We start from the raw sequence: 15,283 nt of genomic DNA, 5'->3' as shown, positions 1-15,283 counted from the left end.
TCGGGCCTCCGTTATTTCCTCCCTTGCATCTTGTAACACCCTGTGATACATTTCATCCGGCCCTGGTGATTTATCTACTTTCAAAGATGCTAAACCCCTTAATGCTGCTTCTCTCACTAAGTTTATCGCACCCAATATTTCACACACCTTCTCCTTAACTACAATGTCTGCACCATCCCTCTCTTTTGTGAAGACGGAAGCAAAGTATTCATTAAGAACCAGACCTACATCTTCTGCCTCGACACATAGGTTCATTTTTTGGTCTCTAAAAGGCCCTACCCTTTCCTTCATTTTCCTCTTGCTCTTAATGTATTCATAAAACATCTTTGGATTTTCCTTGATTATATTTGCCAATATTTTTTGATGCTCTCTCTTTGGTTTCCTAATTTCCTTTTTAATTTCACCCCTGCACTTTTTATACTCCTCTCGGCTTTCTGTATTATTGAGCTCTCGGTGTCTGACATAAGCTTTCCTTTTCTGCCTTATCTTACCCTGTATGCTACTTAACATCAGGAGATAACATTTCATATTCATTAAATAAGCATCACACATTACAATCTAATCTACTATATTGCTCACTCTGGTTCAGGTTTATATTATGGTTAATAACAGACGAATTCCTGTTCCTTCCCCTTATCGGATTAGAGATTCCAACCAGCCGATTCTGTGGAATGGAATGGCTGATTTGTGTTGCCATGACGACCTGCCTGCAGTCAAGCGCCTGTTTGAGTTTCTAACTCAGATTAAACTTCTCTTTCCCATAATACACATTATATCAGATATTTAATGTCAATGTATTGTAGCCATGTTATGTTAATATCTCTAAACCTGCAAAGTGTTCAGATACACAAACCTTTAAAAGTGGGAGGTCAAGTTGATAAAGTGGTTGAAAAATACATGTGATCCTCGGTTTTACAAATAGGGGTATAGAGTACAAAAGGACAGAGGCCATGTAAACCTGTACAAGTTATTGGTTAGGCTGCGGTTAGAATATTGTGTCAAGTTTTGGGGATCTTACACTCGGAAGGATGTCAATGCCATGGAGAGAGTGCAGAAATGATTCACTGAAATGTGAAATATCAGTGACGAGAGACTTTAGATATGAGGAGAGATTAGAGAAACTGGGACTCTTTTCATAGGACAAAGAACGGTAAGGGGAGATCTGAGGGAGGTGTTCAAAAATTGATTATGGGCATTGTCTAAATATGTTAGGTACACTCAATGTCTCCCAAGGTCTGTGTACAGGGGAGGAGCAGATGGGTTTATCTTATCATCTTCGGGTTAAATGTTGTTCTCATCGAGGTGAGCACCCAGTGTCAACACTCTCCAGTCAGGTACAGCACGGGTTAGATACAGACTAAAGACCCTCTGCACTGCACCATCAAACAAGCCCAGGGCAGGTACAGCACGCGTTACATATAGAGTAAAGCTCCCTCTTCACTGTACCACCAAACCCTCCTCGGGTATGTACAGCACGGGTTAGATACAAAGTAAAGTACCTTCTAAATTGTCCCATCAAACACTCCTGGGGTATGTACAGTACGGGTTAGATACAGAGTAAAGCTCCCTCAGGACTGGGCTATCAATCACACCCAGGATACCGACAGCACAGGTTAGACACAGAGTAATGCTCCCTCTACACTGTTACATCAAATTCTCCCAAGGCAGGGACAGTACGGGTTAGATAGAGAGTAAAGCTCCCTCTACACTGCCCCGTCAAACACTCTCAGGGCAGGGACAGCCCGGGTTAGATACAGAGTAAAGCTCCCTCCACACCCTCTATGCTGTCCCATCAAACACACACAGACCATAGTGAGCAGGGTTTCTAGGCACTGCAGTGAAGTCAAAAAGAAATGCCATTCAGCACATCTGGTCCTGTCCTTGTCCCTTTAAAGGTGGAGAGCTGGGACATCCTGTCTCAAAACAAATCCCACTTGTTCAAAGTGAGAATCCCAGGGGAAGGGTCAAGATCCAGAGTGTGAAATTTTCTTGCCATTTCTGTCATGACTTGGAAAATATCTGCTGCCTGACACTTTAAATGTTGCTAATCTTTAACTGTAGCTCACAGTGTTCGAACAGTCACTGTTATCATTGGCCTTTTATGTATCTTCTTGCACTCCGTTTCCTGAACAACACCAGCTGATCACAGCTTCGTTTTCTTCAAGTTGAATCCCAGTGTGAAAAAATGCACAATTTCAAAGCTAAGCAACGTGGAAGAAGAGTGCGAGTGGAGATAATTGGCTTGGATCAGTGATCTCTTGAGCATTCAGACATTCATTATCTGAAAGAAGCACGGAGATTATATTTTTGTCTCGATTTATCAGTGTAGAAAAGAAGCAGGGAGTTGAGATCCTTTTGTCCATTCATCCTGCAACATACAAAATCCTTCGCCTCTCAATGCCCAGCATCTTTCTTTCCAACTCCTTGCTCTGCAGGGAAGTCTTGGTTTCATTAATTCTCCGTGTTTGCAACAAACATCTAATTCACCTGGCAGATCTCCTTATCTGCGGATCGATGCACTTGTCTTCGGGTGGGTGCAACAAAGGTTCACTAGATTGATTCCTGGGATAAGAGGGTTGTCCTGTGAGGAGAGATTGAGTAGAATGGGCCTATATTCTCTGCAGTTTACAATAATGAGGTGATCTCATTGAAACATATAAAATTCTTAGAGGGCTTGACAGGGTACATACTGGGATGTTGTTTCCTCACGCTGGAGAGTCTAGAACTAATGGTTATAATCTCAAGATAAGGGGCCGGCCATTTTGTAGAGAGATTTCCTCACTGAGAGGGTTGTGAATCATTGGAATTCTCCACCCCAGAGGCCTGTGGATGCTGAGCCATTGAATAGATTCAAAACTGAGGTAGATAGATTTTTGGACACAAAAGAACTCAAGGGATATGGTGATAGGTCGGTAAAGTGGAGTTGAGGTCGAAGATCAGCGATGACCTTATCAAATGGCGAAGCAGGCTCCAGGGACTGCATGGCCAACTCTTGCTCCTTTCGTTGATATTGGTCCGCTGGAAAAGCAGATCTTGCCAGCTGTTTTAAAACTTTTAGCCTGAACAGGGACTTGAACCCTGGACCCTCAGATCACTACCTGTTTTTAAAGTCTGATGCTCTACCGACTGAGCTATTCAGGCTCGCTGTCAAATTGGTTTCCATCATACAGATTCATGGTAGGACTCAGAATTATCCTTGTCGCTGTCGAATTTGGGGGAGTATCCCTTTTATCCAATTTTCAGCAACGTGTTGAGGAGAATCCTTGTTTCTGTTGAACATGATGTAAGAAACATGGACAGTGAACTCGTGATTTTGCAATTCTTCTTGTTTGTACAAAATGTCTTGTCATTCCTCAGCAGCAATAAAAATAAAACACTTTACCCAATGGCTCAAAAGCCAAACTTGTTCCACACGGGAGCTGGAAAAGGCCTCTCGACCTTTCAGCCGATCAACAATTGAAAGCTGAATAATTTCACCCGTTACACCGTGACACCAGGCAACAGATTTGCCTCCCGAATTTTCCCTACACGACACTTCAAACCGATGAATACCTGCTTCACGGAAAGAAGAATTGTGTTTTGGTTCTTCAGATTTAAACATCTCGTGCCTGCCGCTTTACCATTTCAGTTGTCGCTATTCGCCCCCTCTCCTCTTATGAACAAATAAACTCTCACCTGCTGTTGCAAGACGGGAGGCCAGAGGAGCCTCAGTGCCCACATGGGGACATGAAGAAGTCGATGCGTTATGGAACCGGTTGTACCTTGAACTCCAATCAAAAATGTTTAGAAGGTTCAACTACTTTAGATGGAGCTGAAATTCACAACTCCAGCATTTCTCGAGGGTATAATTATTGTAGAAATAACGCGCGCTGACCGATTGCGCCACTGGAGCCGCGCACGGTCTGTGTCACCAGTGCTCCCATCAAACAGCTTCATCCTCGGTCTCTCAATTATCACTTCCTGATCTTTCCCACACAGAAGCCTCCAACCAAGAGGCGAATCGTTAAACATCCGCAGCGACATTTAAAAGCCGTGGAATCTGAAACAAAACCCCAGACGATAAGAACTTTTAATTATATTATTATTATTAACTTAAGGACAATTATTTTGATGCTACTTTGTGGATTTGGGGAAATTGGGAGCTGAAACTAAGAAACTCTCTCTGGGCTGTCGTTGATTGAAGAGATGGGCGTTATTTCATTTGAAAACCGAGACTCGGAACTTCCTGATGGAGAAGAGTGACAGAAGATTGTGGTTCGTGGCAGTTACCGGGGAGATCCAGAGGAGAGGGAGAAATGTCAAAGTCACAGCTGTGACAGCTCAAGTACTCTGCTTACCTGTAATATTTAATAAGTAATGTACAGTACAGGATAAACAAGTTTGGTATAGGTTATAAAAATGCTAAAAGTCCCGGGTTCAAAGGGGGGAATTTTAGTATTTTTAGTAAAGAGGGAACAGATTTAACCGCCAGACCGTAATCATTCCACATGGATCTGAAGCGTCTTGCGAAAACGGCAGTGCGAACTGTTATGTTCGTGTCATGACTTGAAAGACCCTCCAATTACCGACAGTATCTTTGAACGAGTTGTGCAGCAAAACCGTGATAGAAGCCGCTTTGAATTCGTCAAACGTGTAGGTGACGATATTGGGGTTGAAAAGGGTCGATTTCAATTATTTGAAATCTCACCATGTGACCCGAAGATTGACCGCAGAATCGAGTTTTTCCTGTAAGTCCTGAATTGAAGGGAAATGCGCAACAAGCAGGTCGGAGAAATGAAGAGCAGAAAATGTGGACGAAACTTGCACGAATGAAAATCCCTGTATGTTGAAAGTCTCAGTCCCCAGTGGTGCAGAGGATTGGTATTTCAAGCTGTCTCACAGCTCGCACACACACCATTGGTTCATTTAATCACCTTCAACAACTTCTGTACACAAGGAAATACAAAACTTTTCTTTGCAACTTGTCCGCATAATTTAAACATTTTAGCTCCGGTATAATTCTGATGAATCCGCGCTGCACCCCCTCCAAGGCCAATATATCCTCCCTGAGGTGTGGTGCCTGGAACTGAATGCAGTACTCGAAATGTGGCCTCAGCAGAGCTTGTATAACTGTAACATAACTTACACCCCTTTGAATTCCAGCTCCTTTTAGATAAAGGCCAAAGTTCCATGAGCCTTTTCAATTATTTTTTGTAACTGTCCACTGATTTTTCATGATTTCTGCACTTGGACCCGTAAACATCTTTCCTCCTTCACAATTCCTAGTTTGTCACCAGTTAGAAAATATTCTCATCTATCTTGCTTAGGTCCAAAGTGGATGACGTCACACTTCCCCGTATTGAAAGATTGAACAGTCTTCGGCTCTTTTCCATAGAAAATAGAACGCTGAGGGTGATCTGAAATAGGACTTTAAGATTATGCAGATAAGGTGTTTGCAATTTTGTGGGGAGGAGTCCAAAATTGGGACCATAAGTATAAGATAGTCACAAATTAATCCAATATGACATTCAAGAGAACCATATTTACAAAGATGCTCGCCAGAATGTGCAACTCGCTCCCACAGGGACTAGTTAAGGCGAAAAGCATGGATGCATTTACGGGGAAGCGAGATAAACACATGGAGGAGAAAGGAATATTAGGGTTTGCTCATAGGGTTAGATGAAGAGGGGTTGGAGGAGGCTCGTCTGCAGCATAAACACCGGCATAGTCTAGTTGGGCACAATTGTCTGTTTCTGTGATGTACATTCTATGTAATTCTATGTAAGCTCCATCTGCCACAGTTTTACGAACTCACTTAATCTATCAATTTCGCTTTGTAACTTTATGCTCCCATCTACATTACTCACTGTGCCACCTAACTTGGTGTCGTCGACAAACTTGGATATATGGCTCTCTATTTCTTCATTTGCCTCATTTATACATATAGTAAAAAGTTGATGCCCCGGTACAGATCCCTGGGGGACACCATTAATCACATCCTGTCAATTTGAGCACAGATTTATTATCCCTACTCTCTGTCTCCTACCTCCCAACCAACTCTCTACCCATGTCAATAGGTTGCTTTAATTTCCATGTGTTCTCATTTTTGTTGACAGTCTCTTACGTGGTACCTTATCGAATGCCTCTGGAAGTCTATATAACACCCATAGACACTGCATTATCTACCACGTTAGTTACATCTTCAAGAAGTTCAGCTTGTTTCGTTAGACTTGACTTACCCTTTACAAATCCATGCTGGCTTCTCTGATCAATTCATATTTATCCAAGTGCTCAGTCATTCTTTCCCTCATAACAGATACGGGTAACTTCCCCACAACATACATCAGACTAAAAGTCTATAATGTCCTATTTTATCTCTGCTCCCATTCCTAAATAATGGAATGACATTGGCAATTTTTCAATCCATGGAACAAATCCTGAATCATGAGAGTATGAAAGATCATGACCAAAGCTTGTACAATCTCCTCACTTACTCCTTTTAATCCCCTGGGGTGGTAACCATCAGATCCTGGAGATTTTTCCATCTTTAGTCTCATTATTTTCTTCATTACCATTATTTTACTTACACTGAATCCCCTTGATTTATTTTTAGTTTTCCTCGTGTTTCTGGTCGATTATCCTCATGCTTTTCTGTGAGTATCAGCTGGTCTGCCATTTCCTGATTTTCAATTAAAATATCACCTCCATCTGTCTTTAAGGGGCCCACATTACTCTTAGTCACCCTTCTTTCTCTTAATGTACGTGTAAAAACCTTGATTGTTGTCTTAATTTCCCTCACAAGTTTTTCTCGTTTTCCCTTTTTGCACCTCTTACGATTTTTTTAGTTTCAGCTCCACAATAAACAATACTTCGCTGTGAAATTTGCTCAATTAGTTCTTCAGTGTCAGAGCGAGAATTGTCTGATCCCCTAATTTATTTAATGTAACAAACAAACACAAGCACAAATATTCATCTGTGTATCAGCACACTGATGGACACACAAAGATGAACACAGTCTGAAACGCAGTCAGTATCGGGATTCACAGGGAAACGGGCAAGCGAAATGGACAAAGATAAAACAGTCTGATCCCGCAAAAGAATGTGAGGTAGATATTAATGAGAGGAGGTTGGACACGCGGCCGTGAATGGGCTCAGAAGTGGCTAAGTTGGTTAACGTGCCTGTCTCGTTAAACAGGAAGATCCTGCGTTCAACTTCCAACGGTACTTATGTGTAATTCGTGATATTTATTGAATTTGAGTAGCAAAAACGCACAGTTTGGTGTTTGTATTTTGTTCAGGAGCAACACGGAGTTGATCAGAATCTCTCTTCAAAAATCCTCTTTCATTATACAGACAGACCTCTCATAGAATGTGTCGCGAACACATTAATGTGAAGAAACGTTCTTGTTTCTGGGCTCGTTGAGGGCGGGGTATAATTTTTGATTCGAGTTTCATAACCCGGAGAAACACAAATTTGGCCCGAGACTTTTGATCTTGACCTGCCGTTCAAACATTTGCAAAGAGGGAAAGGAAGACCCCAAATCACTCCACCTGAATCTCAAGCGCTTTCGGAAGAAGTTCACTTCAAACAATCAGGACTTTAAAAGCACCTCAATGACCTGCACTTAAATTGAACGAGCTTTCTTTGCAATTGCCTTCCAACTTGAAATCGTTCTGGTCTTTCATCTCACTGAAGCAGAGTGCGGCCGCTTTGTATCTGTGAGCATGTCACTGACCAGGTTTGCATTGATATGGATCGCTTTCAATTTTGAAGATCTCGCCAAACTCAGGGAAAAGAAACCGAGAATCGAATTGTCCCTGTAAGTGATGAATTGAAGGGATTGGTGCTCCAAGCAGATCTGGAAAATGCACAGTGCGGTCGATCAGGAGTTCCAAATCCACCCGCTCGCCACTCGGCGATCATATTAACTGAACTTTACTCTGGCCCAGTGTCACCGCGCTGAAATCGAGTATTTCTCCGGCACGTTTCTCTTAACTTCACAGTTGCTGGTTTAAGAGTGAAGACCGGCTCGTTGGATTTTCACTCCTGCAAGCTTCAACTATTCATTTCGGAAAAGTAACCTGACAGGAGACAGCTGTTATATTGGTCACTGCAACCTCAAGGTTTAGCTCAGTGAATTACTGGTTTAGCAGGTGACCTCTTCACCTTTCTCGTTGGTGCTATTGGTAAGATTGATTCGAGCCCTTATTTTATTTTTCCTGAGGATTCATCGCCTCAAAGTTCCAGGGTTTCATTGTGTGTTTTTTCTGCAAGAAAATGTACCGTGATCATTGCCGGCTGAGCATGGCTGTTAGTCCAACATTTACCCTGTGGACTAAAAAAAACCTTTTGATCGGAGAGCAGGCACATGAAACATATAAAGGAATGGAACATTGGCTTCACGGAAATCACAATTCATCTTGACAGACAAGGTCCCGAAAGGTGAATTCGCTGTGACGTGGAGATTTCTGTCGTAAGCGAGACCAGACTGTTTCCATGTTCAGAGAATAAATGTCACACCTTTCATGTTGGAAAAGCAAAATGGTGGGGATTGTTGTCACAGTCCGATGCCTTTCGTGTTGTATCAGATGCTTCTCGTTGCGTTACTTTCATCTTGACCGCATATCCGGTTCGGGCGTTCTTGTGATAAACGGCGACAATTGCTTGCTTTGATAAATTTAACAACGGCTGCACCCGATTCCTGGTGTCAGAAGCACTGAACTTTTAATCCCACTCTTAAGATACAGTCTGTAAAATGATGACATTTCATCACATGCAAAGCACAAAAAGCAAAGATTTCAACCACTCGCTGTGTAAAGAAGTTTTTTACTCATGTCACCTTTGGTTCTTTTGCCAATCACCTTAAATCTATGCCTTTTGGTTCATGTCCCTTCCGTCAATGGGGACAGTTTCACTCTATCTACTCTGTCTAGGCCTTTCATGATTTTGAATATCTCTATCAAATCTCCTCTCAGCCTTCTCAGTTCCAAGGAGAACAATCCCAATTTCTTCAGTCCATCCATGTCATTTAAGTCCCTCATCCCTGGAATCATTCTGGTAAATCTCCTCTGCACCCTCTCAAGGCCTTCACATCCTTCCAAAAGTGCACTGCCCAGAACTGGACCCAATATTCCATTTGTGGCCGAAATAGTGCTTTATAAAGGTTCATCATGACTTCCTTGTTTTTGTACTCCATGCCCCTCTTTATAAAGCCCAGGACCCCGTCTGCTTTTTAAACCACTTTTTCAACCTGCCCTGCCACTTTCAACGATTTGTGCACATATACCCCCAGATCGCTCTGTTCCTCTAACCCTTTTAGAATTGTGCCCTCTAGTTTATATTGCCTCTCCTCGTTTTTCCCACCGAAATGCATCACCTCGCATTGTTCAGTGTCAAACTTCATCTGCCACGTGTCCGTTCATGCCAACAGCGTGTCCATATCCTCTTTAAGTCGATCCACCTCACTGTTCTCTACCCTTCCAAGATTTATGTCATCTGCAAATTTTGATATTGTACCCTTTACTCCCAAGTCCAAGTCATTAATATCTATCAAGAAAAGTAGTGGTCCCAGCACCGACCCCTATGGAACACCATTGCCCACCTCCCTCCAGTCCGAAAAACAACCATTCACCACAACTCTCTGTTTCCTGTCATTTAGCCAGTGCTGCATCCATGTTGCTATTGCCCCCTTTATTCCATGGGCTGCAATCTTGATAGCAAGCCTACCACGTGGCATTTTATCAAACGCTTTTTGAAAGTCCATGTACACCACGTCAACTGCATTGACCTCATCTACCCTCTCTGTTACCTTATCAAACAACTCTATCAAGCTGGTTAAACACGATTTGCCTTTAACAAATCCGTGCTGGCATTCCCTAATCAATCCACAGTCGTCCAAGTGACTGTTAATTCTGTCCCAGATTATCATTTCCAAAACTTTCCCCATCACCGAGGTGAAACTGACTGGTCTATACTTGCTGGGTTTAAATGACACCATTTTTTGAACAAGGTTGTAATCTTTGCAATTCTCCAGTCTTCTGTCACCATCCCCATATCTCAGGATGTCTGGAAGATTATTGCGAGCACCTCTGCAATTTCCCCCTTTACTTCCCTCAGCATCCTCGGCTGCATCCCATCCAGACTAGTTGACTTATCTATTTTAAGTACAGCAAGCCGTTCTAGTACCTCTTCTTTCTCATTTTTAGCCCATCCAGTATCTTAACTATATTTTCCTTTATCGAGAATCTGGCAGCATCTTCTTCCTTGGTAAAGACCAATGCGAAGTACTCATTTAGTTCCTCTGCCATGCCCACTGCCTCCATGAGTAGATCTCCTTTATGGTCCCTAATCGTCCCCGCCCCTCCTCTTACTACCCGTTTACTGTTAACATGTATGTAGAAGGCTTTTTGATTCCCTTTTATGTTTTCCACTATTCTTATGCTCTCTCTTTGTCCCTCTTATTTCCTTTTTCACTTCCCCTCTGAACTTTCTCTATTCTCTCTGGTTGGCACTTGTGTTATCAATCTGACACCTGTCATACGCCACTTTTCCCCGCTTCATCTTACTCTCTATCTCTCTTATTATCCAGGGAGCTCTGGCTTTAGTTGCCCGACCTTTCTACCTCGTTGGAATGTACCTTCTCCATACCCGAATCATCAATTTAAAAGCCGCCCACTGTCCAATTATAGTTTCGCCTGACAATCTTTAATTCCAGTCTACTGGGCCAAATCTATTCTCATCCCACTGAAATTGACCCTCCTCCAATTGAGTATTTTTACTTTAGAGTGGACAGAGTCCATTTCCATAGCTATTCTAATCCTTATGATACTGATCGCTGCTCCCTAAATGTTCCCCCACTGACACTTGCTCCAATTGGCCAGACTGATTCCCTTGAACCAAGTCCAGCAATGCCTCCTTCCTCAGTGGGCCAGAAACGTACTGGTCGAGAAAGTTATCCTGAACACATTTCAAAAATTCTTCCCCTTCTTTGCGCCTTATTTTCTGGTTATCCCAATCTATATTAGGATAGTTGAAATCCCCTGTTATCACTACTCTATGGCTTTTGCACCTCTGTGTCAATTCCCTGCAAATTTGCTCCTCTATATCCGCCCCACGAGCTGGTGGCCTATAGAATACACCAAGTAGTGTATTAAGCAGAAGTTAGCAGCAAAAAGTGTTCGTGGTGGGACTGAGAAATGCTTAAACAGTCGGCACCCTGTAAAACAGAGCTCCAAGTGTCGGTTCAAATAAAGTCCTGAACTGACAGAGCGGCAGGCAGATGAGGATTGAATTAAATCCCAATTCACTGAATCTAAACAAGGTTTAAATAAGTGAATCTGTCATGAGTTTGTGTGTGAGCTGAAACTGGATCGTCCCGTTCTGTTAAGAAAGAATGACAGGCGGCTCCCAGACAGGGCTCAGGCCGGGACTGGCAGCTCTCCGCTGGTAACGGCTGGACGAGAGAGTGGGTTTGTTTTCCTTGGAGCAGAGGAGGCTGAGGGGGGACATGATTGAGGTGTACAAAATTATGAGGGGCACAGATAGGATGGATACGAAGGAGCTTTTTCCCTTCGTTGAGGGTTCTATAACAAGGGGACATAGATTCAAGGTAAAAGGCGGGAGGTTTAGAGGGGATTTTAGAAAGAACTTTTTCACCCAGAGGGTGGTTGGAGTCTGGAACTCACTGCCTGAAAGGGTTGTGGAGGCAGGAACCCTCACAACATTCAAGAAGCATTTGGATGAGCACTTGAAATGCCACAGCATACAAGGCTACGGACCAAATACTGGAATATGGGATTAGAGTAGACAGGGCTGATGGCCGGCGCGGACACGATGGGCCGAAGGGCCTCTATCCGTGCTGTATAACTCTTTGACTCTATGACTCTATGGCTCCTGCGCTGTTGCTGCTGCTGCTGCTTCCGCTTCTTCGAGTCCCTGTGGCGGTCGGTACCGATCTCCCTCCAATGGATCCGGCTCTAGCTAGCTCCTGTGGCTCTCGTGGCGCAACGGTAACGCGTCTGACTCCAAATCAGAATGGATGCGTGTTCGAATCACGTCGAGGTCATCTCATTTTCGCAACGTTTCAGTATCACTCTGTTTGATCGCGGGACAGTCTTTCAGGGATGGTCTATTCACTGTATGTAAAATAATATTTATCATAGAATGAACACACCACAGAAGGAGGCCATTCGACCCATCAATACCTTACCTGCCTTTTGTCAGAACAATCCCATTGGTCCCTTTCCCCGTGGCCCTGCATTTTCCCCTTCAAGTATTTATTAAATTCCTTTTTCAAAGCCACGATTGAATCTGCTTCCACCACCCTTTCAGGCAGCGCATTCCAGATCATAACCATTCGCTGCGTAAAAAAAATTTTCCTCATGTCGCCTTTGGTTCTTTTGCAATCACCTCAAATCTGTGTCCTCTGGTTCTTGACACTTCCGCCAATGGGAACAGGTTCTCTTTATTAACTTTAAACCTTTCATGACTTTGAACACTTCGATCAAATCACCTCTGAACCTTCTCTGCTCGAAGGAGAACAACCCCAGCACGGGGTAAATTAGCTCAAATCTATTTATTTCGGCATTAAACAAAACGTGAAAGACCGGTAAGGCGTTGTGCAACCGGAACTCACTGCTTTTAAGGCAATAAATCCAATCGCTGCGTGGGCGCTGGGTTCAAATCATTCTACTGATAGAATTTCTGGCAATGTTTATTTTGACCTGTTCGCAGAAAACCGGATTGTAGTGCGATGGAGCAGAGGATGTGAAAGAAGCTGAAAGTGAAAGTGCAGATCTTAGTTTCATCACGGGGACAGGACACGTTTCCACAGGTAAGGACATCTCACCTTAAGATTCTTTCCAGCAGAGTGGGATAGGTGATCAGAGTGATCGGGCTCTCGCGGCACAATCGGTCAGTGCGCGGCCCTTATATGACAGGACAGGGTCGGGAAATACCGAGGTTGTTAATTCGAGTCTGAGCTAGCTTAAACAATCCTTTTGCTTGTGAACATTTCGACCGGAGTTGAAGGCACAATTGGTGTGTTCCAAAATGCATCTACTCATTTTAATTGCAATGTGGTTCCTCCGAACTACGCTGTTACAACAGCAGATGAGATGTTTAGTATTCCTTGTTTACAGGAGGGAGGCTGCGATTTTGGAGACGCAAACTATGATTTTGATCCATCCACAAATCGTGGGATTTAACTGGAGCTTGAAACCAGCGCCTTTGACCGCTCAGCCAGGATACTTTCCATCCTACACTTCAGGAGCCAGTTTTACAGGAAAAGAATGACTGCAAGCAAGAATTCTACCCCTCAAGCACCAATGCCCGCACGGCAGCAGGATGCATGTCGTCAGTTAGAAACCTGTCTGAAGGAACGTGCAGTCTGACAGAGCCGGAAGTCCAGCAAATTGACTTTCGGTCTGAGCCGATGTTGAGTCTCCTTCTTGAGAGAGTTTCGCCAATCCAGCTCAGAGTGGTTTAAGAATCATGAATTCGGGTGTGACTGGAGCCACTTGTATAAGATGAAGTGTCGGGGGCAGTTTCACCTCCTTGATGGACATTAATGATCCTGTTGCGGTTTTGCTGCAAAATTTCACTTCCCAGCTCCCGGTCCCTGAACTAAAATCTAACTCTGGTGGGACTCGAACCCACAACCTTTGAATATCTCCTCCAACCACTAAGTAGAAGTCCAACACGCTATCCATTGCGCCACAGAGTTAGTGATGCAATGTGAAAGAGAGCAGGGATACTGTGCTGTGGTTGAGGCCGTCTGACTGCTGCTGCTTCCGCCTCTCACATTCCGAGAGCCGCGGCGGCAGTCTGCACCGATCGCCCTCCAATGGACCCTGCTCCAGCCGCTCACTTGCGGGCCTGGTACAAGAACAGTCGCGTCTGACTCCAGGTCAGAAGGCTGCGTGTTTTGAACCAGGTTGAAATCACAGCATTTTCACCGTGGCTCAGGGTCCTGCCGACTGATTTTAGATCGGGACAGTGTTTTAGGGATGGAATGTTCAGTGTTTGTGCAACAATATCAAAATTAAATTTGATGCATTAATGAGCTTTTTTTTCTGTTACTTTCTATTCACACCCTCTCCAGTTTTATGTAGAAACAGTTAACAATGTTTAAGGGATGTGGTGTGCAGTGTTTGTGGAATCAGTGTGATTAAATTTGATACTTTCATCTGTTCCATCTCTAACCCAGACCCTTATCATTAGATTTGTAGCTTCACCATGTTTAAAATAGGTTACTCAGTGATAGAAATAAATCAGTAACAACCCCGAAACCTCAGTGGGTATATTTGATCCAATGCTTTGTGATGGTCGCGATTTCCATTCAAATTTTCAATCGGCAAATCCCAAAGGGTGTTTAGGGTTTGATAAACTAATTTAAGTACTTGATTGGTTCCTGGAAATGATCCAATGGGGATTTCCTTACCCGTACAGATATAGAAATAAATACATTCCATCATTTCACAAATGACAGTTGCGTAAATAAATATATCGCGATATCCAACATGGAAAGTCAGCTCTTCATGTTCTTAAACAAATTTCTTCATTTTATTTTATTAATCCACTTCCGTTTCAATGTAGAACATATATTCAGAGCATCTCGCTAAACTTAAAGAATGGTAGAACAATTGCAGATTTTACAAACACATAACACGCTATCGTATAAGTAAGATTAAGGCCTACTTTGTGAAAATTTTTATTCTAATTGTCTTTATGATGGTACGAAAAATATTTCTCGATGTCCGTCCCCAAATTAACGGAGAAACTAAGATGAAAATCGAAAGGATTTTACAAAAACTATTTGGAGCGATTTGATCGGTTCCACTTCTCCTTTCTTTAATTGTTACCTTTTGCTAATTGTTCATCTTGATCCGTTTGCTTCATTTTTTCTCAGTCATTTATGGTGAATTTTCTATCTGTTAACGGTCTTAAATATTTGATTTGTTTGTTCCCTTCCTCTTGACTTGTGATTTGTTGATCTTCAGGTGAACGTCTGAAGCAGAAATTTGGTTATATTCAGGCGTGACTCTGCAGTGTGAGACCGAGAGGTGATGCCGGATGTGTGACCGAGAGAACAACTGCTGGAGGCAGAACTGTCCGTAACCTAACATACCCCGTGTGGCATTGCTCATGGTCGGTCGGGTGACAATGTTTAAGATTGACTGAAGGGCTATGTATACAACACACAACGGATTTTACTGCTGCTTTAACTCCACAAAGTATAATCACCATAAATGCCCAAAGTCTCAGATCAGTTGGAATTGAATTACTGTTGGTGAGGGGAGTTTG

At 43.1% G+C, this 15,283-nt stretch overlaps 2 non-coding genes across 2 annotated transcripts; one reads left to right on the top strand and one right to left on the bottom strand.

The window, feature by feature from the left end:
• The first annotated feature begins 11,970 nt into the window (after nt 1-11,970).
• Nucleotides 11,971-12,044, top strand: trnaw-cca (transfer RNA tryptophan (anticodon CCA)). Its single transcript has one exon. It is a non-coding gene; the product is annotated as a tRNA-Trp (tRNA).
• A 1,567-nt stretch (nt 12,045-13,611) lies between these two features.
• Nucleotides 13,612-13,703, bottom strand: trnar-ucu (transfer RNA arginine (anticodon UCU)). The gene is given in 2 exon segments: nt 13,612-13,647; nt 13,667-13,703. It is a non-coding gene; the product is annotated as a tRNA-Arg (tRNA).
• Between the last annotated feature and the right edge of the window lie 1,580 nt (nt 13,704-15,283).

The sequence above is a fragment of the Heptranchias perlo genome, chromosome 20 (assembly GCF_035084215.1).
Source record: "Heptranchias perlo isolate sHepPer1 chromosome 20, sHepPer1.hap1, whole genome shotgun sequence".
Lineage (NCBI taxonomy): Eukaryota > Metazoa > Chordata > Chondrichthyes > Hexanchiformes > Hexanchidae > Heptranchias > Heptranchias perlo.
Note: the sequence above shows the minus strand (reverse complement) of the source record. Positions and strands in the feature narration are given on the sequence as shown.